This window comes from Cricetulus griseus, chromosome 2 (assembly GCF_003668045.3).
Source record: "Cricetulus griseus strain 17A/GY chromosome 2, alternate assembly CriGri-PICRH-1.0, whole genome shotgun sequence".
NCBI lineage: Eukaryota > Metazoa > Chordata > Mammalia > Rodentia > Cricetidae > Cricetulus > Cricetulus griseus.
This window is the reverse complement of record NC_048595.1, coordinates 16802229-16829350: the sequence shown is the minus strand read 5'-3', so window position 1 is coordinate 16829350 and position 27122 is coordinate 16802229. Positions and strand designations below refer to the sequence as shown.

General features: G+C 39.7%; 1 protein-coding gene across 3 annotated transcripts in view; it reads left to right on the top strand.

Annotated features, from left to right (window-relative positions):
• Nucleotides 1–27122, top strand: part of Luzp1 (leucine zipper protein 1) — an 80627-nt gene that overhangs the window by 19603 nt on the left and 33902 nt on the right. For 2 of the 3 annotated variants that reach the window (XM_027399741.2, XM_027399739.2), the window contains one exon: nucleotides 6452–6548. The exons of the other annotated variant lie outside the window; for it this stretch is intronic. The gene's annotated coding sequence lies outside the window, so the exon portion shown is untranslated. Of the gene's footprint in view, nucleotides 1–6451; nucleotides 6549–27122 lie in introns of those variants that run through there. 3 annotated transcript variants of the gene reach the window in all.

Below are 27122 nucleotides of genomic sequence, written 5' to 3'. Positions count from 1 at the left end.
TCCTCAAGTTTCCTTTGGTCATGGTATTTCATCAGAGCCGAGGTAACTCTAAGACACACACACACACACACACACACACACACACACACACACACACACACACACACACACGATATGGTGCTGGGGTGTGGAGTATGTGCATGTCATGGCTGATGTTCAGTCCCCAATGTAAAAAGAAATGTGATCTAAAAAAATAGATGGGGACTGGAGAGATGGCTCAAAAGTTAAGAGCACCAGATGGCTCTCCCACAAGATCCTGAGTTCAATTCCCAGCACCCACATGGTGGCTCACAACCATCTATAATGAGATCCGGTGCCCTCTAGTGTTCAGACATACATGCAGTCAGGATACTGTACACATAATAAAAGAAATGAAAAAATAGATGGGAAATAGTGAGACAGTTAAAGGATCAGGGAGAGAGACTGAAGAGATGCTAAAGAAACCAAGGATAAAGTTTTAGGTCATAAATAAAAGCTAATGGAGTGCAATTAGCGATCTTATGAGGTAACAGGAATAATCTAGAAATGAGCAGTTTAGGGGAGGAGAGAAGATGACGATGCTGAACTGACTTCACTTAATGTTTGGTTACTGTCACATCAGATTTTAGAAGCCAGGATTTACACATATCTGTTTGTTTATAGTACCCAGGGATAGTTAATATAAGACAAAAATGACAAAAGCCACACATGGCTGTTAAAATTCTAACTGTGGAGACAGTGTTTAGTTTTGAAACAGTTCCTTGACTGTATTGAGCTGTATATAAAATTAAAACAAGATATATAGACTAGTGGCTCAAAAACTAGCTCCCGGGGCTGGAGAGATGGCCCAGAGGTTAAGAGCACTGGCTGCTCTTCCAGAGGTCCTAAGTTCAATTCCCAGCAACCACATGATGGCTCACAACCATCTGTAATGAGATCTGGCACCCTTTTCTGGCCTTCAGGCATGTATGCAGACAGAACAGTGTATACAAAATAAAGTTAAAAAAAAAAGCCCCATTTCAAGAGCTTATTTTTCTAAATAATGACATGAAGATGAGAAGCATCTAATATCACTATAAAAGGTGGAACACTAAAAGCAGATAAGGGAAAACGGTATCTTAGAGGAAAACAATTTTAAATACTGCATAATTTCCCTTGGGGAATTATGTACAATAGTGTCCTTTGGAAGTCCATTGAGTGGAGTGACCACAGTGAAGTCTGTTCTGCTGCTGGTTGTCTGGAAATGAGTTTGTAGTTTACTAAGTATAGTCTGAGGACTTCATGAAGGCAGTTAGACCAAGTTCTACATGATGGGTTTGAATTGGCATAAGGAAGAGGATGGTTTTCAGACTAGATACTGAGATTGGGGTAAACTCAATATCATATGTATGATGAATGATGAGAAGACCTGTGTGATATAGCTATGGACCATGAGGAGGTAAGATTAATAACCAGTTTGGCAGTGAACACCATCAGAGGAATTTAGGCTTGACCTTGTCAACTTTTGGGAGCCATTGAAAGTTTATAAATTAGGCAGTGACATGATCTACTTGGAATTATAGACTGTTATTATTAGGTGTTAAGTATAGGACTTTTAAAATTTGTTTCTTTTTAAAAAGCAAATCTTATTATTCTTATTTTATGTGTTATGGGTGCTTCGTATGTATGTTTGTGCATCTTGTATGTGCCTTGTGGTAAGAAGAGAGCATAGGATCCCCTGGAATTAGAGTGACAGATGGATGTGAGCTGTCATATAGGTGCTGGGAACCAAACCTGGGTCCTCTGGACGAGCAGCCAATGGTCATCTGGAGCCACCTCTCGAGTCCCTTGTTTCTTTCTTTTCTTTTTTTGAGATAGGTTCTTCACTGTATAGTCATTGGTGGCATGCTGTTTTCAGTCTGTCCTTAAACTTGTAGCAAATATTCCTGCTTTAACCTCCTAAATGCTGGGATTACAAGCACATGCCACCATGCCAAAATCCAGTTGAAGTTTTTTTTTTTTTTTAAAGAAATTGGAATGTAAGGTATGGGTAGGGATGGGGGACATAGAAGGAATTAGAGAAAGGAAAGGAAAATGGTGTAATTATATTTTATTGAAAATCTTAACTGTGAATACTACTGAGTCATGAACTTAGGTGTTGAGTGGAAAAATGAAGGGATATATTAGGGGACTCAATGGGTAAGGGTGACCTGAAGACATGAAGCTTAGCAGAAAAACAGCAAGCTCCAGGGTCAGTGAGAAATAGTGTATGAAGAAATTAAGTCAGCGGGTGATAGAACAGGGCATCCAACATGTGCCTCTGGCCTCTGTACATCGCTGACTTGTTCAAGTACATATACATGCATGTGATTATCTAGGAGGACACACAAACACAGGGATATATTGGAGAGATTTTGTTGAGGGTAGAGATAGGACTAAATGATGTTAAAAAAGGAAAAAATCTGAGTTTGGTTAAGACTGAGAACTAATTGTGATTGTTAGTTAACTGAAGTTATTTCAAATTCTTTGCTTGGGTTCTCACAGTGTGTCTCTGATCTTTCTGCCTCACTTTCCTTAGGGCTGGTATTGTAGATGGAGCCACCACACCTGACTTCTTGTGCTTTTTTCCCCTTAACTACACTTATGAATGTTTAGGTTCTTTAGAGTCACATGGGATTAATATAGAAACAAAAGGTTTTGTTTATATTTACTCATCTCTCCCCCTCCCTCCCACAGGGTTTCTCTGTGGCTTTGGAGGCTGTCCTGGAACTAGCTCTTGTAGACCAGGCTGGTCTCAAACTCATAGAGATCTGCCTGCTTCTGCCTCCTGAGTGCTGGGACTAAAGTATTTATTCGTCTTGTTATTTGTGATATTAGAGATTGAACCTAGGGCTCAGTAGGTAGGTGCTCTGCCACTGAGTTATATCTCCAGCTTAAAAAAGATTTGTTTTCTTTTTAAATTATATGTGTGGTTATCTCTGTGCCAGTGTGTGCACAGGAATGCATATATCCTTGGAGATCAGAAAAAGGCATTGGATCCTGGGTAGTAGAGTTAGAGCCATCTGATGTGGGTGTTGGGACCCAAACTCAGGTTCTCTGTAAGAGCAATATGTGCTCTTAACAGCCAATTTTTCTCTCCAGCCCTGCCCCCTTTAATTTTTAAAACATTTAAAATATTTCTATATGTTTATGTCTATATTGTGGTGTGTGAGTGGAGGTCAGATGACATTTGGGGGGTGAGGGGGAAGGGTTTGAGACATCAGAGGCTTTGCAGTCATAACTTTGAATAATTCTATAAATCTAGTCCACTTATGAAAACTGACACCACCAAATAACTCTAAACAGTATTACTATTATTATTTAAGATTTATTTATTTATGTATACAGCATTCTGCCTGCATGTATGCCTGCAGGCCAGAAGAGGGCACTAGATCTCATTATAGATGGTTGTGAGCCACCATGTGGTTGCTGGAAATTGAACTCATGACCTCTGGAAGAGCAACCAGTGCTCTTAACCTCTGAGCCACCTCTTCAGCTCCAACAATATTATTTTAAAATAACTGAGAATAAGAAAATGTTCCGACCAAACAAAACTATAAAAGAGCATTTCCTTATGATGGGAGGGAGGTTTCTTTTCTTTTCCTTCTACCATGTGGATTCTGTGCATTGGACTCAGGTCATAAGACCTGGTGGTGAGTATCTTTACCTGCTAAGCCATCTGGCTGGCCAATTAAATTTATTTTTTTACAATTCAGTTTTCAATCCTCCTGCCTCAGCTTCCTGAGTGCTGGGATTATAGGAATGACTCACCATACTTAGTGGTATTTATTTTGAATCTTTATTTTACTAAGTTGATTAGGCTGTCTTTGGACTCTCTGTTTCTGGGCAAGGCCTTGAACTTGTGGATCCTCTTTCCTCAGCCTCCCAATTAGCTAAATTTTTAGTTTTTCGAGACAGGGTTTTTCTGAGTATAACCCTGGCTGTTCTGGAACTTACTCATAGACTAGGCTGGCCTCGAACTCAAAAAGATCTGCTTGCCTCTGCCTCCTAAGTGCTGGGATTAAAGGCGTGAGCTACCACCACCTGGCTTCAACTAGCTAATATTATAAAAGGACTATGGTTGCCAGGTCTGGGCAGCTTTGTTTATTTTGGAGATACATGTTTTTGTTGTTTTAAAGATTTTATTTATTTATTATGTATATAACATTCTGCTTCCATGTATATCTGCACACCAGAAGAGGGCACCAGGTCTCATAATGGATGGTTGTGAGCCACCATGTGATTGCTGGGAATTGAACTCAGGACCTCTGGAAGAGCAGTCGGTGCTCTTAACCTCTGAGCCATCTCTCCAGCCCCGAGATACATGTTTATTAAAAGTACATTTTTTTTTTTTTTTTGAGACAGGGTTTCTCTGTGTAGTCCTGGCTGTTCTGGAACCCACTGTGTAGACCAGGCTAACTTTGAACTCAAGAGAGCTGCCTGCCTCTGCCTCTGCTGGGATTGAAGGCATGCACCACTACCACCCAGCTTAAAAGTGCATTGATGTATATTTAGTTATGGAAATTACACCTCAATCAATGTCATCATTGTTAGATTGTCAAATAGTGAGGAATTTTGGGGATGTGTTAAAAATTATTTATTTATTCTTCCCTTATATTACATCTCAACCGCAATTTTCTCTCAACTGAGTAGGTCAGTTGAGATCACTGGTTAGATAGTATTTGAAGTTGGTGACATGCTATCCAAATACTAACTAGTATTATCTGTGTTTTTTTTCCATCCTGTATGTCTGTGATTCTCAACCTGTGGGTCATTACCCCTTTGGGGATCTAATGACCCTTTCACTGGGGTCGCCTAAGACCATCTGTATATCATATTTATATTACAATTCATAGCAGTAGCAAACATTACAGTTGTGAAGTAGCAACAAAATAATTTTATAGCCCGGTGGTGGTGGTGCACACCTTTAATCCCAGCACTCGGGAGGCAGAGGCAGAGGCAGAGGCAGAGGCAGAGGCAGAGGCAGACAGATCTCTGTGAGTTCGAGACCAGCCTGGTCTACAAGAGCTAGTTCCAGGACAGCCTCCAAAGCCACAGAGAAACCCTGTCTCGAAAAACCAAAAAAAAAAAAAAAAAATTATAGTTGGCTCACTATAACATAAAGAACTGTATCAACGGGTTGCAGCATTAGGGAGGTTGAAAATCACTGCTGTATATGTATGTAAGGGGGCTTACAAAAAGTATGATCTGTAACTCTTTTTTCTAGTCATATGGCTTACATTTATCTTTTGGATATTGTTCCTTCTGTCTTTGTAGGACTTTGAACAAATTTTGATTTAAAACAAATGTCTAGTTCAACAAACAAATGGACATAAACAAGCTGTTGATAGTTCAGCAAATTCCTACTCTTGGCAAATTAAAGAATGTTTCTGGGAAAGTGGTTTTTGAAAATCATTCCCTTTGGAAATATTGGACTGGGTAGTAGTACTGAAGATGTAATGTTTGCGGTGTCCAGAACTTGCTTGTATGTCTTTCCATTCAAGCTGCACCCTGTAGTCACACAGTTCTTCCAACTTAACTGTCTTCATTTTTACCATTGAAAAGTACTCACAAATTCTCTTTACTGAAATTGCCTTATTGTTAGAAAGCTCAGTCCCATTTCTTTACACTTCATTTATTATTATTATGCTAGAGTGAATGTGTGTGTGTGTGTGTGTGGAGAGAGAGAGAGAGAGAGAGAGAGAGAGAGAGAGAGAGAGAGAGAGAGAGAGATGTATGTGAGGACAGGTGTCCAGAGAAGTCAGAAGAGTCAGAATCCACGGGAGTAGAAGTTACAGGTGGTTGCAAACCACCTGCTGTGAGTGTTAGGAAAGGAACTCGTGTCCACTAGCTGGTGCTTTTAACTGTGGAGACATTTCTCCAGCCTCAAGTCCCAGGTTCTTAATCTTTCCTTCCAACATTTCCTCTGTATTCTCATTCATGCAAAGTGAGCCTTTTTCTGGATGAATACTATTAACCTGTTTTTGCTAGTTGAATACTCTGCAACTCATGGTATAGGGAAGGGGACAGTCTGTCTTTCTAATCCTTTGGTGTCCTCTAGACCCATCGTTTGAAAAATTTCAAATATTTTATGCAGTTCAATGATTGTGTCTTTCCATTTCTAAGTGTTGTTTCTCCAAAAATTAAGTTTGTTTTTTTTCCCCAAGACAGGGTTTCTCTGTGTAGCTTTGGAGCCTATCCTGGCACTCGCTCTGGAGACCAGGCTGGCCTCGAACTCTCAGAGATCTATCTGCCTCTGCCTCCCGAGTGTTGGGATTAAAGGCATGAGTCATCAACACCCGGCCCAAATTAAGTTTTTGGTTTTTATTTTTCTATATAAGTTTTGTGTGTCTGATATCATAAAATTAAGCACACGTTCTAAGAGAGGGTACAAATAAGCTCTTAAAATATTTCTTTTCTTTTCTTTTCTTTTTTTTTTTTTTTTTTTTTTTAGAGATGACTCTGTAGAACAGGCTGGCCTGGAATTTATAGAGAGCTACTTGTCTCTTCTTTCTGAGTTCAGGGATCAAAAGCGTTACCAACTATGTCTGGTGAGTAAATTATTTCTAAGAAGATAACTATTACTTTTCTTGGGAGATGTTTTGTTGAGCTGAATATAGTGACTTGCAAGGTTACTTTACTGATCAAATCAGAAATGTGAATTTGGCTGGGACTGTGAGTTCAGTGGTCAAACCCTTCCCTAGTATATATTAGGATCTAAATTGGGTCCCCAGCACCCCAAAAATAAAAAAATAAAAAACAACCCAAGCACCCATCCCAGCCCCATGAGCATCTCTACAATGAACAGATATGTGATGGAGAGATGGGAGAGAAAAAGAAGTGAAGCGGTTTCTGTGCTGTGGAAAGAGGGAGAGCTGGAGATGTGAAGGCAGTGAGGAACAGGCCAATATGAGGAGCATGCACAGCCACTGAGGCCATAGTGATGTCCAGCCTGAGCTGCTGCTAAGGGTCATGTCTGGCTCCATGGTCCTACTGCAGCCAGGGTACGTGTTGATGTCCATGGCCTGTGTTACCACCAAAGGCCATGTGGATGTCCTTGTTCTGGGCCTCCGCCTGAAACCAAGTTGATGAGCTGGCCCTGCCCCTTGCTGGCAGGCCGAAGCTGTGGTGCTGGGCATGAGAGCTGGTACCACCCTTCCAGAGAGGGCCTCGAGCTGGTGAAGGCCTGGGCTGACCAACTCAGCTACTATGCAGGCCTGGATTCAGGGCCTTGAGTTGGCCTACCCCAACATCTACCCCATCTGTGAGCTGCTGAAGTGTGTGAATGAGGCAGTCCTGTGGAAGAATAGCCACAGGCTCTCCATAATCCTGTAGGCAACAACAGGATATCTAAGAGAAGCTGTGGTGTTCAGTATTGATGGCATAGCGGAAGCCAGAGGCCTTGAACCAGATCAACAAATGAGTCATTGCAATGAACATTTGCAAGTAAAGCTGTTTGGGCAAAAGAGTATACTGCACAACACACTATAGCTGCCTGTGCTGCCACGATGAAGGAATGTGTGATGGAGAGGCTGGAGAGGAGGGAGAGGTGGAGGACAGAATGGTACAAAGTATCGCAGAGCTGGAGACTTGACAGTGTGGCTGCTATGAGAGACTACGATTGATAGAGGAGGAGGTCTGAGAGACTTTTCTCTCTCTCTTTTTTTAAATTTAAATGTTCTTTTGGGGGGCTACAAGGGTGGAGGGTGGATATGAAAGGACTGGAAAATTGGTGGGATTGGGGTGTATGATGTGAAATTCCCAAAGAATCAATAAAAATTACATATACAAACATAAAAACTGAGTTTGTTCTATGATAGTGGTTTTCAACCCTCCTAATGCTATGGCCCTTTAATACAGTTCCTCTTGTTGTGGTGATTCCCAATCATAAAATTATTTCATTGCTACTTCATAACTGTAATTTTGCTAGTTATGAATTATAATGTGATTATCTGATATGTGACTCCAGAGAGGCTGCCACCCACAGGTTGAGAACCACTGTGGGTTTTTTTATTTGTTTGTTTTTTATCTTTTTCGAGACAGGGTTTCTCTGTATTGCTTTGGAGGTTGTCCTGGCACTTGCTCTGTAGACCAGACTGGCTTCAAACTCACAGAGATCTGCCTGCCTCTGCCTCCCGGAGAACCACTGTTCTAAGAGATGAGTTTGCAGTAGTATTGTTACATGTAAGAAATGTAAGAAAGGGGCTGGAGAGATGACTTAATGGTTAAGAGTACTTGTTGCTTTTGCAATAATCCAGGTTCAGTTCCCAGCATCCATATGTCAACTCACAACTGTCTATTACTCTAGTTCGTGGGGATCTGACACCCTCTTCTGGCCTCTTTGAGAACCAGACATGCACATGATCTATAGATATTCATGTAGACAGACACTCATACATAAGTAATTTATAAATAAATCTAAAAACAGTTAAAAAGATATTAAAAAAACTGTGTGAAAGATGCATATATAAGCAGCAGTATTGTATATATTGTACTATCACTAGGAAAATATATAAAAGGAGTCTTTAGCATATAGGCAGGCAATCAGTATTTAAAGGGATGGTGTGTAGCTCAGTGATAGAGTATTTGTGTAACCTTATGAAGCCCTGGGTTCTATCTCCAACACTGACTAAAACAAAATTGAAAAATAGTACCAGGGAATGGAGATGCTAATATTTGAAATCCAGTGCACATATACCTATTCAGGATGACTTGATTGCTTTGGAGCAGAAGCTTTAGATACTTGTTTATATGGCAAAAGGGTAGGAAGGCCAAGAATAAAACAACAGCAATTACTAGAAGTATTTGTTTAGCACCAAGTGCTGGCCACTGTGCTGAGTTTATAATGAATTTAATTCTTAAATTCTCTGTGGTATAGGTATTATCCTTATTTTATATGAAGACACTAAAGTACAGTCAAGTAACTGGTTACATATTGCTACTAAATGACATACTGTGTGCCTGGCTTTCTGTGACTCTAGAGCTACTGAGACATGTAATTTATCTGTCTCATTTTAATTTCAGACTGCAAAAAAATGACAATGTAGTGTAGTGGGAATAAAGTAGAATTCATCGAGGCATGCTGGCTTATCCCTCTAAACCCAATACTTGGGTAGCTGATATAGGAGAATAGCAGTGACTTTGAAGCCATTCTAGGCTACATTTCAAATTCCAGATCAGCGTGGGCTACAGAATGAGATCTTGTGTCTTAGAAAATAAATTGTAGAATTCAAGTATTGGCTGGATGTTCAATTAGGTTATTGAGTCCTAATCCATGTATCATAATACCCTAATGTGATTTATATTACGAGTGTATTAATTTAATAGCATACACAAAAGTATTGACCTGATGGCTTCTGTTTGAATTCCAGCTCTGTCAAGCAATGCTTGTGTAACTTGGGAAACTTACTCTTGGCCTTTGTTTACTTACTAGAAAAAGGAGGATGGTAGTATGTATTTCATAGGCTTAGTAGTATGAAGAATTAACAAGTTTATTTACTAATAGTAAATATTAGTCACTACATTGCACTTTTGAGCTTTCATAGTACTTTAGTATGTCCTTCAAATGACATTCCTGTGTGTGTGAGAGAGGGGCTGGTATCTACTTAGTCCTATTTTTCAAAAAATAAACCCATCAAGGAACTCACCTAAGTACAGAAGAACAAAATGAAAAGGACTAAAATTTAGATGATTCTTAAATTCTAATCTGAAAGTGGGTTGGAAGAAGTTTGGAATGAGTTCTGTAGTAGATAGCTCTCTTGTATAAGAGAGAATAATCTGTGTTACTGCCCCCTCCCCTTTTTGGCTGGCAGAGGATGACCTTGAACTTCTGATCCTTCTACCTCTACTGACAGGACAGTGTGTGCCACTATGCTGTTTATGTGCTGTAAGAATGGAACTCAGGGCTTCATGCATGCTAGGTCAGCACTCTACCAACAGAGCTATGTGCCCTGTAGACTGTGCTGTTCTGAGTGAGAGGGAAGATCATTATTAGCTAGTCCTGCTATTTGATTCTTTTCCTACTTTCATAGGAGGTGTGGGGAGGATGCTTCTATGTCATTCCTATATCTTATTCTAGCATGCTGAGAAATAGTGTTTGAAGGATATTGGATTTTTCTGGGAACTGGAAAAACAGCTTACCTGGAGAAAAAGATAAAATGAGTGGGAGACTTGGGCTATCTACCACTAGTATATTGTTGTGTTTTGTTTCTTGGCTTTAACTCTTGAACTGAATTCCACTCTTTTGCCAGTTTTCTGCCAGTTTCTGCGAACTGTTGGACCCAAGTGCTTACAGCTTCCTTCCTTCCTACCCCCTCCCCCCTTCCCTCCCCCCCTCCTCCCCCCTCCCTCCCTCCCCCCTCCCTCCCCCCCCTCCCTCCCTTCCTTCCTTCTCAGCTGCCAGCATATGGCTTTGCTACAGTACACACTGCATGATCTCTGCAGTGCTGTAACTGGATTTGATTGGACTTGCCATTTTCATTTCCTTTGAGAAGATTTTTTTACATTGCATCTCTTCCACACTCTAGACTATAGAATTGGAGGCCTGTGGCCCTTGTAAAGAATTCAGTTCTAGGGCTGGAGAGATGGCTCAGAGGTTAAGAGCACTGACTGCTCTTCCAGAGGTCCCGAGTTCAATTCCCAGCAACCACATGGTGGCTCACAACTATCTGTTATGAGATCTGGTGCCCTCGTCTGGTGTGCAGATATACATGGAAGCAGAATGTTGTATACATAATAAATAAATAAAATCTTAAAAAACAAATAAACAAACAAAAAAGAATTCAGTTCTAGGGTTTGTCCAGCTGTAGCCTTCTCTTGTGTCCTGTACAATGTCTTTAGGAGATGTATACGTTTAGTTTATGTGAGAGCCTATTCCTGAGTCATTCACTGACCATTCAGAGTGTGTAAGAATCAATGCACATTGGATTAGGTTGATAATAACTGAGGACAGGTGAAATATATGGAAGAGAGAGCATTAGTGTTGGGAGCCCTGAATTTAATTTCAGTTTTGCTTTTTAATGGTAAATTGTAAGGAAAATTTAGCTTTCTTGAACCTATGTTTTTCACCTGTAAATCAGAATTGTAATCATACATAGTTCTTATGGTTGTTGACAGTTAAATGTGATAGTAAGTGTATGATCTCCATCAGAATGCATGGGTGTAGTCATATGAGCTGTTACTGATTTTTAGTAACCTTTCGGATGTTGAATTGCATGTTAAAATTAGGATATTTGTATTTATTTTAGGTATATTGTAAAAATTAAATGAGGATAGATAAGTAGATTATTTGGCACAAGGGTTTTTATCCATCCCAGCATGCATCTTGAGGAGGAAAGGTTTTTGGGTTTTTTTTTTTTTTTTTTTTCCTGCTTACATATCCTGAATCACAGTCCACAGAGGGAAGTCAAGGCGGGGAACTCAAACTGGGCAGGAACCTGGAGGAAGGAGTTGATGCAGATACCATGGAGAGATGCTGCTTACTGGCTTGCTCCTGATGACTTTCTCAGACTTTTCCTTCCTCCCCTTCTCCTGCCCTCCCCTTCCCCTCTGTCTTTCTGGTGTTTGGAGATGTAACAGCCTTAGATGTCCTGGAACTAGCTCTGTAGACCAGGCTGGCCTCAAACTCACAGAGGTCCGCTTGCCTTTGCCTCCCAAGTGCTGGGATTAAAGGCGTATCCCCCCCCCCCAATCACTAGCTCAGGGATGACTGCACCTATAATGGGCTGTGCCCTCCCCCATAAAATCACTAAGAAAATTCCCTACAACCTTTCCTCTACCCTGGTCTTATAGGGGCATTTTCTCAATTGAGATTACCTCCTTTCAGATGACTCATTTGTGTCAAGTTGACACAGAGCTAGCCAGCATTCCCAAGTCATACCATTGCCAGCAGTTAGTCAATACTACTTCAACAATCTGTTTGGGTTACTTTAGCTTTGCTGAACTAAATACTTGCATTTCCAGTTATATTTTGCCTATTTCTCATCATTTATTTAGTTTTATCTTAAATCTAGTGCCTACAACTCTCTGTGTGTATGTATGTGTGTGGTGTATGTGTATGTGTGTGTGCTTGTTTGTGTGTGGCTAGAGAGCATATGTGGATGTGCAAGTGCCGTGACTCATGCTTGAAGGTCAGAGGACAAACTTAGGGTGTAGGTCTGCCATTCCACCTTGCTTGAGACAGGATCTCTTTCATTCTGAGTAAGCCAGGCCAGCTAGTCCCAGTGTTCAAAGATTCTTCTGCCTCTGCCTTCCATCTCCTGGTAGGTGCACTCTGGGATTATAGCTGCTTGCAATGCTGTATCTGGCTTTTATCTGGGTTCTGGGGATCGAAACTCTGATCATCATACTTGCATGGCAAGCACTTTATCCATTGAGCCATTTACCTAGTCTTCTCTGCTTTTAAAAAAGTTAGGTTTCATTTATTCTAAAAAATCAGCTTAAGTTTCATCATGAAAGTTTTATATAAAAGCTTGTAGAAGTTGTTACATTTTTAAATGCCATTATCACACATATATGGTACCAGTCCATGGACTGACATACTGCCCTTTTCCTCCCATTATCTTCCTGGTGGTAACTTCTACCTCCCTCCAATATCTAGCAAAACCCTTACAGGTCTGTAATAAATTGCTTTTGTTTAACTCATTGTGTTGTACTTAGCTACTTAATTGTGTCATTATAATAGACTATAAGGGTCATAGAAGAAGAGTGTTTACCTCTGTACCTACTTAACAGTGTATGGCTACTCAATACATTGACACTTTGATACTTTCACTTTGTGTTGGTACTTTTATTTTTCCAACCTTAGAATTAATGAGTAAGAACTATATCTTGGAGTTGTGTGTATGCTTGAAGAGAAAGGAAAGAGCTAGGTAACTTCACCTGTGCTTGTAGTCCCAGCTGCTCAGGAGGCCTGTCCATATGTATGGTATGTATATAATTACCTATAAAAATCATTTTTTAATTTGATTATTCTTCTTCTGTCTTTTTTTTTTTCTTTCTCTCTCTCTCTCTCTCTCTCTCTCTCTCTCTCTCTCTCTCTCTCTCTCTCTCTCTCTCTCTCTCTTTTTGAGAAAGGTCTCTGTCTTTAAACTCAGGGTCCTCCTGTCTCTCTGTCTCTGCTTTCTAAGTACTGGGACTAAAGGTAAATGTCACTTGTGCCACTATGTCTGTCTGTCTTTTTTCCTCCCCCCCACTCACTCCTTCTTTCTTTCTTTCTTTCTTTCTTTCTTTCTTTCTTTCTTTCTTTCTTTCTTTTCTTTTCTTTTCTTTCTTTCTTTTCAAGACAGGATCTCAGGTCTCACTATGTGGCTCTGGCTGTCTTGGCTATGTGGACCAGAATGGAACTGACTCACAGAGACCCATCTGCCTCTGCCTCCTGAGTTCTGGGATTGAAGGTGTGTGTCACTGTGCCCAGCTCTTTTCTTATCCCACCTACTCCCCTTCTTTTCTTCTCTGCTCCTTCAGTTCCCTTGTGCTAGGGATGAAATCCAGGGCCTCATGCTAGGCAAGTGTTCTGCCATGAACTATGTCCATTTTTCTTGAGATATGATCTTGTTAGGTCACCCAGGCTGGCCACAGATTTACTCTGTAGCCCAAGCAGGACTTGAACTTGGAATCTTCCTGCCCTATGCCTCCTCAGCAGCTACAGCAGTCCTGATACAGTGATCTTTTAAAATATATTCTCTGAGTTGTGCAATCATTACTACATCTGATTTCAGAACATTTCTATCACCTCGAAAAGGAATCACAAGCCCACTAGCAGTCACTCTGTTCTTCTCCATGTCTCTGTCTCTATGGATTTGCCTGTACTGGATATTTCATATAGATGTCTGTGTTTTTCCTTCTTCTCAGCTCAGGTTTGAGAGTGTTTGACCTCTTTCACTTGGTATAGTGTTTTCTTTTAGTTTTGTTTTGGTTTTGTGATAGGGCTTTATGTAGCCCAAGCTGGTTTTGAGCTTGATTTGTAGCTGAGGATGACCTGAACTCCTGATCCTCTTTGCTTTTACCTTCTAGTACTGGGGTTACAGGGTGGACCATTAAACTTGACTACTGTAGTATTTTAAAAGTTTTTTTTTTCAATATGTATTGGTACTTATTTTTAGAGCTAAATGTATAATTTTATTGTATAATAATGCCTTTTGTGGGACAGGACAGAATCTTGCTATGTAGTATAGCCCTAATTGGCCTGAAATTATGTAATTATGCCAACCTCAACTTTGTTATCCTCCTTCCTCTCTTTTCTTTAGTTCTGGGATTATAGGCATGCCTAGTGAAAATTCTACTTTTGTTTCTCATTTGGGTTGTTTTTACTTTTTTTTCTGTTTGGAACTTCCCATGTCTTGGGTACATACCTAGAGTAGAGATACAGGGTCATATTGTCACTGTGTTTTATGTTTTAAGGAACTGCTGACAGCCTTCTCAGTGTGTGTGTCATTTTCAGTTTATACTCCTGATAGTACAGGAGTTTTCATTTTTCCATATTGCTGTAAGGCATGGTTTTTTGTTTTTCTTCTTTTAATAGCCACGGTTAAAAGTGGTTTTGATTTATTTAGTGACTAATGATGTTAAACTGTTCTTTTTTAAAAAAGATTTATGTATATGAGTGCAAAGTATTGACTTTTTGCCAGAAGAGGGCATCAGATCCTATTATAGATGGCTGTGAGCCACCATTTAGTGACCGGGAATTGAACTTAGGAACCTCTGTAAGATCAGTCAGTACTCTTAACCACTGAGCCATCTCTCCAGCCTCCCCTCCCCCTGATTTTTTCCTTTTTAAAGGCAAAGTCTTCCTATTTAGCTCACTCAGGCTGGTCTCAAACTTGCCTCAACCTTCAGGATGCTTTAACTATTGTGGGCTCCCACTAAGGGCCCCCAGTTTTATATTTTGAAGTTTCCTAAAGTGAAGCAGCTAATCAATAGTATTATGAGGATCCACAAGCCTTTCATACATACCAGTAGTTCTCATGGATTTGTGGGATTAGCCTGGGTGTTACAGAGACAGAGAAATCCTGTCTCCAAAAGCCAAAACAAACAAAAAAACCCAGTGTTTCTGACACTGAAAGTGGAATGCATGGAGAAAGGTCTATCAGTGTTTCTGACACTGAAAATGGAATGCATGGTGAAAGGTCTATTATTATTTGTTTGCTTTGTTTTGTCACCTTACTGAATCAGCATTTTCAGATAACCAGTGTGGGCTTTTACAAGGGTAAAAGATTGATTCAAAGTGAAAAACTGGTCAAAGAATTTTAAATAACAGAGTTTTAAAAGTCCATTAATGATTTAAAGTAAAGGAGACATGAGATCTAAAAATTTGAGAACCACTGACCTAGATTCCACACTTGTTAATACATGTTTGCTTTATTTATTTATTTTTTTCTTACATACTTTTCTCCATCCGAAACATTTGGAAGAAAATTGCATATATTGTTCATCAATACTTAATAAATACCTTAACATTCAGCATTCATATACTATTTAATTTTTATTCATACCTAACTTACCCCTTCTTCTCTAAATGTTCTTTAGGACTTCTGTTGGTTCAAGATCTACTTTAAAGAGCTCTCGTTACATTTGATTGTTGTATCTCTATGAGTTGCAGTCAGTCAACTTTTGTCTAAAGATGTAAGGATTTTCAGCTTTGTGGGCCATAGAGTCTCTTGCTTGTTAGGGGCTGTGCTCCAATAAAACTTGAGCTTTTAGAGTCAGGTCAGTTGTTCCATAAATTGGATTTAGCTAATTGTTTTCTCATGTTTTGATAACAGGGAAAACTTATGGTGAGGAAATGACATATTTTGGCATGAAGATGCTGTGCATTTTTCTTTTGTCATATAAAGACAGGCAGTGTCAGTCTGCTTGATCTTTGCTTTGTATAGGTACCTACCCCCCTTAGAAAGAAATCTGTGGAACGAGTTGGAGACAGTGTGAACATTCTTAACCAAATGGCTTTACTGTCCTTTGATAATCTTTGCCTGAATGAGTTATTACTTTGGTGGCTCTGATTAAGTTCCTAACATATGCTTAAGTAGCAACAGAAGTAATAACTGGGTTGTATTTTCAAAATCCTCATGCATTTACAAAATCCTTTTCCAATACATTGTCACTATAGTTCTGTGGTTTAGTTTTTCTGCTCAGGAAGTATGGGCCTGATCCTGTTAGTTGTTTTGGCCCTGAGAAGGTTTTCCTATTCCTTACCCTCTTTGTCAATATTTCTTATATTTTAATGTCTTCTGAATCCTCTTAGTATTCTCTAAATCAATTATAGTCTAGTTATATATTAAACCTGTATTGGAATCACCCTCACTGGAAAAAAATTTAAATTTTTTTTTTGTTCTGAACAACTTGATAAACTTCAGATATGTAACCTCTAGAATGAAGGCCATCTACTATGACTACTGTATTTTCACACCACGAAAAATAGTTTCTTGTCAGGCATAGTGGTGCACACCTTTAGTCTTAGCACTCGGGAGGAAGGCAGGCAGATCTTTGTGAGTTCCAGGCCAGCCTGGTCTACAAAGTGAGTTCCAGGAAAGACAGGGCTGTTACATAGAGAAACCCTGTCTATAAAAACAAAAACAAACAAAAATCATGAAAACCAAAAACTTCCTAAGTGCAGATGCCTCCAGATTTCTTAGGAATGCCAGTTTTGGGTTTTTAAGAACTCTTCTTTGAAAGTACACTAATTAGGTGCTGGAGAGATAGCTCAGCAGTTGCTGCTCTTTCAGTTCCCAGCCCTACCTGGTGGCCCACACCTGTAACTCTAGTTCCTTTCTCTGTCCTCTGTGTTTTCAACACATGCACATGGTGCAGACATACATGGCAGGCTAAACACTCATATGCATAAAACAAATCTTTTTTAAAAAAGGAAGTATAATAATTAAAGAAATACTGGTGTAATTGAACATAAAATCCTCACTGTGGTCTCTTGACATAAAAAATACCACTGTGTTTTAAGTGGTGCCTTACAGATAGCAATAGCGATTTACATTCCATTGGTCAGTAAAATGTGAGATAACCAGTAAAATGTGGGATTAGGGGGAAGGTTCAGAGCTTCTTTGTCTTTTGTTCCAGTATTTTTTTTTAAAGATTTTATTTATTATGTATACAACATTCTGCTTCCATGTATGTCTGCACACCAGAAAAGGGCACCAGATCTCATAATAGATGGTTGTGAGTCACCAGGTGGTTTCTGGGAATTGAACTCAGGATCTCTGGAAAAGCAGTCAGTGTTCTTAACCTCTGAGCCATCTCTCCAGCCCATTGTTTCAGTATTTGATCTTTCAGAATACCAAGGCTGAGAGCTGAGTGGTAGATCACGTTTCTATCATACATGAAGCTCTGTATTTGTTTCCTACCTCTGCAAAATTTTTAAAAAAAAATCAATGATGAGGGATATAAATTAAAAGACAAAACCAAACAGGGGACTGGAGAGATGGCTCTGTGGTTAAGAGCACTGGCTATTCTTTCAGAGGACCCATGTTCAATTTCCAGCACCCACATGGCAGCTCACAACTGTCTGTAACTCCAATTCCAGGGGATCTGATACTCTTACACAGACATACATGCAGGCAAAACACCAAAGCACATAAAAACAAATAACTCTTAAAAACAACAACAAAACTACAATGCAGCCTAACTTGGCTTATGGTAGATACTTAGTGAATAATGCCTGGCTTATAGTTGGTACCTAATTTGTATTTGTTGACTTCAAGATGCTAATAGATTGGAGGAGTATACAGAAAAGTAAAGTCTTGGCTCTGTAGTTAAAAATTTTAGTCACTCCCATACTTTTAATCTTTTAAGTGCTGTGGGAAATATGGGAAATAGACAAGTAGAAAACATTGCTAATGCTCTTGATGAAAACTGCAGTGTTTGGGTAAGAGTGAACAAACACATTGTTTGTATAGTTAATATTTATTGACCACCTTTTGTATATCATACAGTATTCTGGGCATTGAATGCAGCAGTAAACAACACTAGCAAAATATTTATCTTTGTAGGGCTTACAAATTTTTTGGGTGAGAAAGCAGTAAAACAAACAAACAAATCAGTAGTCCAGGTGGTTGGTGGTGCACACCTTTAGTCCCAGCACTCGGGAGGCAGAGGCAGGCAGATCTTTGAGTTTCAAGCCAGCCAGGTATACAGAGCAAGTTACAGGACAGCCAGGGCTACACAGAGAAACCCTGTCTCAAACAAACAACCCCTCCCAAACATATTAGTATAATTTTGGATATAGATACTAAAATTTTAAACCCACTTAGACTGTTAGAATGAAGCTTTAGCCAGGATCATCATTAGGTAAGGCGAGTCTGAGGAAACGACGTTTGACCTGTGACTTAAATTACAAGGCGATAGAAGCCATAGGAAGTGATATTAGGAAGGTTCAACTAAACTAAGGTTTAGTTGAAGGTGTGTAGGAGCAGAGAGACATCAGAGAGAGTAGTGGGGTATCGTGGGTCATGTGATAGGAGACAGTAGTAACCAGATTCAGTCGTGTTACTTTATGTGATGGGAAGACATGGAGAAATCCTAGTTGTATTACATTAAAAACAAACAAACAAAAAACTAAAGTTGGGAGGGGGTGTCAGGACTTGAATGACAAACTAAGTAATTTAGAGTTTATTCTGTATCTTTGTGGCTGCTTTATAACACTGTGTGTTACATCTATGTATGCTTGAGTTCTTTGAAACTTACAGCCTAGATTACTTGCAGATACCAATCGAATTGGATTCTGTTACATGGTTTATACATAGACACAGAAGCACATTCTGAAAATGAATGGGAAGGCTCTTTCAAGTGATGTATCCTTAGGAAAGAATTCATATTATTAGTAGCTGTTTAGTAGTTGGGGTTTTGGTGTTTAGAGATGGATAGGGAAAGTTGAAGGTGGTTGTTGAAATGTATTGCAAGATTTACTGTCCTTGCTGTAATGTGAGTTTTGATAGAGCAATGGTCTTTATGTTTGAGGGCTGGAAATGAGAATGATGTGCTTAATGATATTTTAAGTCTTACTCTTTATTAAAAATATAATCACACATATAACATACAATCCTAGTAGATCCCAAACAATTTCTCTTTCATCCACCCAAACTTCTGGCTTTAAAAAAACATTTTATTTTAAAACAATCTCAAAAGTGTTATCAATAGGAAAAAGTACTTCATAGCATTAATTAGAGCTGATGTTTTCTTTTAATGTCAGTGACTATTATCCAAATATTTTATAGAAAAATGAGTGTTTAGAGTTATATTGAAAACAAATCCAATTTTGTAAATGTCACCGTTGATGTGTTGAAGTAGGGCTTTTCGCATATCAGGTACACTTACTGGATGCACCCTTGCAGATGCAGCCATGGACACATGGGTTGTAGGAGCAGCAGCTCCTACAGGAGGGAGAGGTACATTTGCACTCTGCTTCTGCTGAAGCTCATGTAGTACAGGAGCCACCAGCAGTGCTGGAGCCACTGATGGGATCCCATTTTAAGTCCTTTTCATCCAGAGAGGGAAAGGAAGTGGTAAAGAGATAACTGGGCTGGTAGAAGGCACTTTCTTGATGTTCTCTTAAATTTGAGATTATTGAATGTTTTTATGGCTGCCCGATTTGCTTTTTTTATTTATTTGCTTATAAAAGAATAAGCCCAACATTAGGCATATGCTGATAGTGTTTATTGTCTTTCCCTAAGAAGGGTTTCAGATGTCATCTGGAGTTGTCATATTATTCCTCCTTCCCCCAAATTTGATTTAACAGATCTGACAACATATGTCAAAAGTGGGTGAAAGCCATAGCATGAACGGAAGGAATTATTATTTGAATATAGAGGAGTGCAGTCCCCATCATCTTCCACCCCCAGTATGTGATAAGGTTATTGCTGAAAATCCTTCTCAAAATAAAACAATATATGATTAGATGTATATCCCAGTCTTGACTATTGACTGGTGTTGTTAGAGAACACTGGGGAAAAAATATTGGAGAGTAAACCATATCCTTTCTGAAGGATGAAGTAGTTGGAATTTAAGATACTTAGGTCAGTACTTAAGATGCTAGGGGGCTAATAATGCTGGCCTTTGTGGACTGAGTCTTTTTTTGTAAGCTTTTGCTCTGCTAACAAGGTTCAGTGTACACTTGATAATTTTGCATAACACTGTAATGGTGTTTTTATAGGTATTGTCAAATTTGAACTTTAGGGTAGGATACCATTGTTAGATGAAGGAGCAAGGGAATTTATCACAATTTTATGGGCTTATTATGGGCTGACTTACTTTATATTCATATTCCCTTCTGACTTGGTTGCATACATCTGTACTTCCCAGCACATAGGCCATTGAGGTGGCAGGATTGCTTAAGTCCACAAGATCAAGGCCATCCTGTGTAAAATATTGAGACTGTATCTTAGTCAACAAAACCCATCAAAAAAACATCCTCTCCCAACTTCTGTAATAAAGGATTATATTGAGACCAATTTTGGAATAAGCCCAGTCTTTTCTTTTTAACTGGAAAAGCTGTTTTCTATTACTTCCTCTTTAAAGGGAATTTTATGAGTTTGGGTATTACCTTGTCTACCTCCCACCCTCCTCCCTTCTCTTCCTTTCTTGTTTCGGATTTGAAAGGTTTTACTATGCAGTCAGGCTGCCTGGCTTGATCCTTACACCTTACCACCCCAAAGTAAAATCAGAACTGAAGAATCTGATCCTAGACAATACTCTTGAGTATGAATGAAATGATCATGTTTAGTTCTCATAGATTGAATAAACATTTATTAAATGTCTTTTTGGCAGTCTTAGTATGGAGAATGGGAAGGAGAAGGAAGGGTTTAGTAGTTAAAATATTTAAGTGAAAAGAAGCAAGAATTTAAGTTCCAGTCTGGACTCAAATCTCAGCCGTGTTATTAGCTGCAAATTGCTAAACCTTTGAGATTAGATTTTCTCATCTCTAAAATGAGGATAGTAGTGTCAGAACTTTTTTTTTGGCAGAGTCTCTATGTAGATTAGTGTTAAACTCAATACATAGTCCATGTTGGCCTCAAACTCACAGAAATCCACCTACCTCTGCTTCCCGATGCTTTGATTATGCACCACTACACCGGCCAGAATTAAAAGAAATTTTTTGTGTGTGTGTGTGTGTGTGTGTGTGTGTGTGTGTGCGCGCGCGCATGCGCGCATGCATGCACATGACAGACTGTCTATTGGTGGCTATGTGCATGTGAACACAAGAGCCCATGGAGGCCAGAAGAGGGATAACTGGAGTTACAGTTCGTTTTGAGCTGGACTCTGGAAGAGTAAGTAGTACATGCTCTTAATCACTGAACTATCACTCCAGTCCCAGGATTGTTTGAGGAAAAAAAAGTAATACATAGAGAGACCTTAGTATGTGCTACACAAGGCCATTTCTGGCCACAGGTGAATATAGATACATACATGATGTACTGGGTAGTTTTATGTCAACATGACACAAGTTAGAGTTATCTGAAAGGAAGGAATCTCAATGGAGAAAATCCTCTATAAGATCGGCTGTAAGGCATTTTCTTAATTATTGATTGATGCGGAAGGGCCCAGCCCATGGTACGTGGTACCATCCCTGGGCTGGTGGTCCTTGATTATATAAAAAAACAGACCAAGCAAATGCATGAGGAGCAAGCCAGTAAGCAGCACCTTTCCATGCCCCTGCATCAGCTCCTGCCTCCAGATTCCTGCCTTGTTTGAGTTCCTGCCCTGACTTCCCTCAGTGATGGACTGTTACTTGGAAGTGTAAGTGAAACCCTTTCCTCCTCAAGTTGCTTGGTTACGGTGTTTCATCACAGCAGTAGTAACCCTAACTAGGACATGTAGTGAATGTTAGTTAAGTCTGGGCAGGAAGTGTCTGGCTGACCCACTGCAGAACAGAATGCAGCAGTCTTCATTGCAGTATGCTGTCTTGCTTTTGTTGAGACTTGGAGCTCTCAAATTGGTGTTCTTAGCATTGCATTTGCCTTCTCATATAGTAGGAGACAAGTCATTCTTGTGGAGTATTAAGTCCTCAAAAGCAAAAAGGTGGCTGCCTAGAGTGTAGCTAGCAAGTGAGTGAGCCCAGGAAGCGGCATAAAAGATTAAGACCATAGTTTGTTTTCTGAAATAGTCACATGCTTATAAATATAGCACCTGCTTCATTCCAGCACTGTTTGGGAGTCCTAGGAATATAGTAGTAGTAGTGGGGGTACCCCTTTCCTAATGGAGTTAACATTCTAGTGAGGGGGGTTGGTAAGTAAATAGTAAATCTTAGGAAATGCTAGGAACCATGAAGAAAAATGAAACAGGAAAAGAGCAAGTTAAAGATGCCTTTTGTTCAGCCGGGCGTTGGTGGCACACACCTTTAATCCCAGCACTGGGGAGGCAGAGGCATGCAGATCGCTGTGAGTTTGAGGCCAGCATGGTCTCCAGAGCGACTGCCAGGATAGGCTCCAAAGCTACACAGAGAAACCCTGTCTTGAAACCCCTCCCCCCCAAAAAAGATGCTTTTTGTTATTATTATGACTACTAATATTTTGAGATGGATCTTGCTATAGTCCAGACTGGCTTGGAATTCATTTTTACTTGTCACTATGATAAAATATCTGACAGATCAACTTTAAGGAGAAAAGGTTTATTCTAGCTTATGAATTCAGATGGTACAGTACTTCATGGTCAGAAAGGCACTGTCATAGTAACATTTATACCTGGGATGGCAGGAGCTGAGGTGACATCTCATATTTTAGGAAACAGATTAGGCTGTATGATAGGCTCATTGCTAGTGCCTCACCTCTTAAATGTTCATAGTTCCCCAAGACAGTGCCAGCAGCTGGGACAGAGGACTGAATACTTTGTGGGGAGAATATCCAGATCCAAACCATTAACAGTGTAGGCTGATCTCAGACTTACTGTCCTCCTGTCTCAATATCTTGAGGACTAGGATTACAAGTGTAGTAGGGGTGCTAATTTTAAGTAGGATCTTATTTTAAATAGAATTATATGGGATAATTCTTAAATATGAACAGAACTCAGGATGAAGTCAATAAGTGACCTTCAAAGAAAAGAACCCACTTAGTCACCAAAAGGAAGGTCCTTGAATTGAATGAAGACTAGAAATAATTGACTTCAGAGGTTACTTTCGTAGATAAAAGAGGGGGTGATTACTTTAAACCAGTGGTTCTCGATCATCCTGATGCTACAACCCTTTAATACAGTTCCTCATGTGGTGGTGACCCCCAACTATAAAATTACTTTTGTTGCTACTTCATAACTAATTTTGCTACTGTTATGAATTGCTATGAAATGTAAGTATCTGTTTTCTGATGGTCTTAAGTGACCCCTATGAAAGAGTCATTCAACCTCAAAGGGGTTGTGGCCCACAGGTTCAGAACCACTGTTATTGAAATCAGCCAGTATTTATTCTCAAAAGTAACTACTAAAATGAGGGAGTAAGTCTGGCACTATAGGCTATATGATGCAGAAGATGTGTATTTAGGTGTATGTAAGTCCCAGTGATTTTTGCCCTACTGCATAGTGGAGGGTTGTTTGTTTGTTTGTTTTGATGTGTGTGATTGCGTGTGGTGTGGTTTTTTTCAAGACAGGGTTTCTTTGTGTAACAGCCCTAGCTATCCTGGAACTCACTATGTAGGCCATATTGGCTTCGAATTCAAGAGATCTTCCTGCCTCTGCCTCCAGAGTAGTGGGATTAAAGGTGTGTGTACCACACCCTGGCTGTTGTATAGTGTTATATAAAAAAAGCCTTGGGTTGATGAGATGGCTTAGTGGGTCATCACCACGCCTGATGACCTGAGTTTGATCTGAGACCTAAATGGTGGAGAGACATGACTCCCACAAGTTGCCCTTTGCCCTCCATATACACCCTGTCTCCCATAAATGTAATTTTAAAAAACCTAGAAAAGTAGTCTTCTGCTATCAGAATGCAAATTAAAAATATATTGGCTCCACCACAGATACAGTTAAGAACATTTGAGGATAGTACCTGGAAGTTTGTAATGTTAACAAGTACCAAGGTAACTATCTTAACAGGTTGAAATTGTTTTCTGTGTTGTTGTTGTTGTTGTTGTTATTATTATTATTATTATTATTATTATTATTATTATTATTAATCCTTGGTTTTTTCAATACAAGATTTCTCTGTAGTCCTAGAACTCACTCAGTAGACCAGACAGGATTCAACTTACAGAGATCCACCTGCCTCTTGGATTAATGACATGTGCCACCATTGCCTGGCTTATATTCTGTACTCTTGTTGATAGAAGTCATCTTTAACCTGTTCTTAACAGGTAGACAGGCAAGTACCTGCTTATTTAAGACCCATTCTTGTATAATATGGTTCTCATATTTACATTTACGGAGATTTAAGTCCTGGCTTTAGTCTCTGACTATTGCATACTCTATTTTAAGATCTATTGGTGCCACAGGAGAAAAATAAACAAGCCATTGTCCTCTTTCCTAATAGAATTTAAAATTTTTACTTTAGCCATATACCTGGGAAGGAGAAACCTCTGAATAGAGAAGGCCAAATTGGCTGTAGATTGATATGCTGTACCAAAAACAAAACAAAAACTTGGTTACATTTTCTGTTCATTGAAAATTCTAGTTATTTACCTGTAGTTAAGTTTTTTCCAGATGTAAGTTCAGCACTTGGGAGGCAGGCAGGCAGATCTCTGTGAGTTAGAGGCCAGCCTGGTCTACAGAGTGTGTTCCAGGACAGACAAAAGTACATAGTGAGACTGTCTTGGAAAAAACCTGCCTCTTCCCCCCTTGAGAAAAATTTGTACTTTTCACATATCATTCATCCTCTAGCATGCAAATATCTTAGTAGACACATGAGGGCACTGAAAAGGTATATAAGAAGTAATTTTAAGGGAGGAGATTGGAATCCTCAATGGCAAATGTAAGCTCTCTGTAGATGTTGAACTGGGTGGTGAGAGTGTTACAGCTGCATTCTAGTAGGCACACTATTGAAGGAAATGCACTGTTGCCCAGCTTTAATGTCACCACTGTTGTCATGTTGTGGGAGGCCTAATATCTAAGAAGCTTCTCTGCTAGGGCTGTGCTAGGCCTGTGGGCAAGCTGACATGTATGGTAGGCTAAACACTCACACTCATAAAATCTTTTTTTCTTTTTCTTTTCAAAAAACTACATCTTGGAGAATGTTTCTACAGAATACCAAAGGGACCCAATGTAATCCTGCTTTTGACTTGTTTCTCCTCATGCACCTTCGTCCCCAATAGCTGTACCCTGTGGAGCACTGGTCCTGTTGCCTTGGAGGCTTTGGAGGCTGTGGTAGTGCTCTGAGTGAATCGAGGTGCCTTGAAGTTCTTTGTATTTTGTGTGTTCTGGAAGCTTCTTTGTAACTTTCTCCTGGCTGCCCAGGCCCACTTGTCTTGGCAGTGTTACTTCTTCTTCTTACTTGTCCCATCATTTTCAGTGGTTTCACCTTGCCTTTAAGTGCCCTTTTTTTCCGTTTTGTCACCTTTCAGCTTTAATCCATTTTCTGGCCTCCATGGCTCTGCAGTTTGGTGGATAGACTATAGACTGGGAGGCAACAGATTCTGCATTGGAACTTGATGGTGCTTCTTGGGTGGTCTCAGCTCAAGATGTTTGTTTTTGGAGAAGTGTTTCTGAGAGTATAGATTTTATTAGCTAACCTAGTTTTAGTTTTGTTTGAGGTGGTAAAATGTTAAAAGAGCCACGGGGGCTGAAATGATAGCTCAGTTGGTAGAGAACTTGCCAAATATTCACATGGCCCTGAACTACCCTAACACACACAAACTGAATATCGTGATACACACCTATAATTCCAGCACTCAGGAGAAAGGCAGGAGGATTAGGACATTCTCACCTTTATAGTGAGTTTGAGGCCACCTTGAACTATATGAGACCCTGCCTCAAAAACAAAACAAAAAACAAAACAAAACAAAACACAAAAAAAACTCCACACCAAAACAAACCAACCAACCAACCAATGAAAGAATTAGAGAAGAACACTTGAAACTTGGATCTTTAGGAAGTGCATTAATGTGTTTCCCAAGTGACTGTTGTAATAACAAATGCCTTGTTGGGCCTTTGTAGGGTGGCACAGCATTGTGGCATTTTTCTGACGCTGTTTGCAAAGAAGGAAGTTCAAAGTCTAGGCAGCTTTTGCTTTGGGAAAAGGAGTGATGACTTACCACTGGGTCTGAAAGCTACAAAGGACTGAAAGCTACAAAGGACACAGCTTTCTGGTTCTTTGTAATTACTGCTTCTCAGTAGAGCCTTTCTCTTAGCTTTGTATGACTGGGAAAATCTGCAATTCAAACTTGTTTGGCTGTAACTATGGTAGTTTATTTTCAGTGGAAAAGTCACTTCAGTTCAGGGTAGCTTCATGATTTCTGTAGAGCACTCAGAGCTACTTGATCCATCGGTCTCTAGAACAAGCTTGATGACTGTTCTAAGGTTATACAGCACAATCTAGCTCTGTGCTGGACACTATTTGCTTCTATATTCTTCTAGGTGGGTGGAGTGTTTTCCATTCCTGCCTGAATAAAAGCATTTAGCTGACTTCCAATCATGTCCTGTCTTGTCTTTCATTTTTTTTCTTTGTGTTTCATTTTGGTTTGCTGCAACTCAGCACTTCTTCCAGTTGCTGTTCAATGCAAGACGTGAGCCACAACTTGGTACACAGTTGTTAGTTGGAATAGAAACTTAAAATTCGTGAGGTAGGAAGGAGTTTAGGGCTGTTCTTTTAGGATGAGGAATGGGAATGTAGGAGAAATGTGGATTCTTGGACACAGTAAGACACTATATGTAGATTAGGTGAATTATTTGGGGAAATAGAATTTTAGGTTGCTGACAAGGCAGAAATACTTGGGGAATACTCCTGTTTTGATAAAGTAGTTATTTTTAGTTTGTAGAAAAAGAGTAGTTTCATCATCATACTGGAATCTTGCAGTCATGTTTGTAATTCAAACTAATCGGCTTATATGCCAGGAAAGTGTCAGGTGGCATGCTCATTTCCTCCAAGCTTTAGTACTGTTGGGTTTAACTCCTGCAATCCTGTGGCTGGGCTGCAGGGCATTGTTAGGGGGTGTCAGGGTGAGCTGCTGCTGGTTTAGATGCTGACCTGTCCCTGTGTGTTCACCTGG